Here is a 2,818-nt window from a genome sequence, read left to right as displayed (position 1 = left end):
GTAGCGGCCTGTATGTGTAGCCTTTCTATACACGCTAAACGACAACTTCTGGCCTTTCCTTGAGACGAGGACGTCCAGAAAAGGCAGACTGCCGTCCACCTCTTCTTCCAACGTTAACTGAATGGTGTCTTCCTGGCTGTTCAGGTGTGTCAGAAACTGGCTCACCGCGTCCTTGTGCAGAATGCAAAAGCAGTCGTCGATGTAACGGAAGAAGACCTTGGGGGCAGGGTGAAAGGAGGTTAACGCGCGCCGCTCCAATGACTCCATGGTGAGGTTAGCGGCCGTCACCGAAACAGAAGCACCCATGGGGGTCCCATGGACTTGCTTGTAGTAGTTTCCCCTAAAAACAAAGTAGGTATTGCTCAGGCAGAAAGCAAGCAGCCGGCGCAGGTCCCGTGCTTCTATTGGCGATCTTTCCGGTAGAGAGGCATCGCTATCGAGCGCAGCGGTGCATACGTCGACAGCAAGGCCAGTCGGTACACTCGTGAACAGGGACTTCACGTCGAAAGACACCATCACGGCCTCGTCAGTTCCGTCCATCCTGCCGCCCAAAAAAGAGCCGTTGTGAGCAGTTTAATGCAGCGGGCCAAGAAGATATGCACAAACACCACTGACGCCGCTGCGGACGCGTCAAGGGTACGAAAAGATCTCACTAGCTGTGGTTACCCAAGCCATTTCATCAGGTCCACAGAACGACGGCTGTCACGGCCTCGTCATCCGGACGCCCCTCTTCCGCCCAAAAAAACGTGCGGCTATTCCTTATGTGCCGAAAACAAGTGAGTGCCTCGCCCGTGTATTACGAGAGTATGACGTGCAAGTTGCCCATGTCCCTGTCAAGAAAATGCGACAACAACTGATGAACGTCAAAGATCAGTTGCCAAAAGAGAAGTTCCCAGGAGTTGTCTACGCCATCCCTTGTGCAGATTGCAACGGAGTTTACATCGGCGAAACCGGAAGTTACAAGAAGCGCCTACAGCAACATGCTCGTGATGTGCAGAAAGAAGATACCCGCAATAACGCCTTGGCAGAGCACGCTGTGACGGCAAATCACAGAATAGATTGGGAAAAAGCAAGAATCATCGAAAAAGAGAAACTGACAACATCACGGCTTCATCTCGAGTCCCTGGTGATACAGACAACGGCTCACACGCTTAATCGTAACGAGGGCAATCTTAACCCGATTTACGCGCGATCTTTACGGCGATTACTATAGCTTTTAAAAAAGACGAACCCTCTTGGTGTGTTTCCATTGTGAACAAGGCCCCCGTTCTGGGCGCCGAAACGTCAATACAATTTTTTCGTTTTACTGGTCGGCGTCTCTTTGTTTTGAAATTATAGTGTGTCTGTATTCAAGAAAAAACTGACGATTCTTTTCCCCCCCGGTTAAATTTCAGCTAATTCTGTATACTTAGTTTTTTTTTTTTGAGTGTGTGTTCGTGTTCTGTTTCCTTTATTATTTTTTTGAATGTGCATATTATGAAATGTTTCGTTTATTGTTAATTGATATTTATTATTGTCTATCATTAACTATTTTCTTTTGTGATCATGTTTGCTCATTGTTTTTTATCTTTGGTCCATTCGGCCCCCGTTTTCCATGATGTGTGATCGGGGTGTAGGCCTTCTAAGGAGGTATGCTTGGTCTACCTCCTTTAGCCTCACCTCGAGGGCATATTGTATATAATATGGCCAAATAAACATACTACTACTACTGGGCTCTCTGTCTTTTACTTCCCAGTCTATATCCCAATTCTAACTCAATTTCAGTTCCGATTACTCAACTGCGCAAAATGTGCGACATTGTTACACGTTCTCCTGCCTCTACCAGAGCAGCGGCTCCGTGCGATCAAGCGCGCACCGACCAGAGAACTATGGGAGAACTCAGAAAACTCTCGGGGAACTATGGGAGAACAGAAAGCGAGGAGGCTTCACAGACGCATTAACACGCATGTTATGCTTCTAAATGCGGCTGTGTGATGTCATCCACACTATGTTTAAAAACTGAGGTGCGAATGTGTTATAATTTACAGGATATCCACTTGTTAATATGAACTGCTAAGAGCGCGATATTCACTCCATGACGCAGTTTCAACGAGGCGCACGCCTGGTTGAATCAACTGCTGGCAACGGCTTTGAAACGGTGACACTGAAAATCTCGCATATGCATTGCACTATGCAGTTAAGGGAATGTCAGTACGCAGCTGACTGAGGATCTTGTGTGGTTAAATCACAGTGCCCGCAGCTGCTAGCGTCAGCGTGCACGATAGTTCGCAGTGCCGCCGAAATTGGTCAACACATTTGTGCACTCAGAGAAAAATAACCGCTCGCCACCCTACCGGATGAATTTGCATCTACTTTAAAATCAAATAGCGACCATAATGCACGACATATCAACCGGTACTTAAATGCTCGTATTAAAACGACAACGGCACAGAGTTCGACTTTCCAAAAACCAACTTTCCTGTGCCGGTTCTTGCCATCATCAGCGCCAAATTTTAGGCGGAGGCGAGGACGCGGTGGGAGCATGATCGCGCTGAGCAAAAGGACCTACATTTGGTAAAAGGCGAGCAGAGCAAGCAGCGCAGCAACTGAGGCAATGGCTTTTGAAGTTCCACTCGTGAGATTCACGACAGCTACACCGGTATCAGAAAGTACGCATGGTAAACCACGAACCAGCTCGACGGGCTGGACCTAACCAAGATGGAAACCGGAAGCTGTAGGCGCGCTGTTGCCAGATCACCAGACAGTTTCACATATCGTCTATGGGGAGCGCAACTCCCCGCGGCAACTTATCGACCGCCAAGTGGTCTCAGAGTGAGTA

Source organism: Amblyomma americanum, chromosome 5 (genome assembly GCF_052857255.1).
Source record: "Amblyomma americanum isolate KBUSLIRL-KWMA chromosome 5, ASM5285725v1, whole genome shotgun sequence".
Classification (NCBI taxonomy): Eukaryota; Metazoa; Arthropoda; class Arachnida; order Ixodida; family Ixodidae; genus Amblyomma; species Amblyomma americanum.
The sequence above is the reverse complement of the archived record's forward strand: the minus strand, read 5'-3'. Positions refer to the sequence as shown.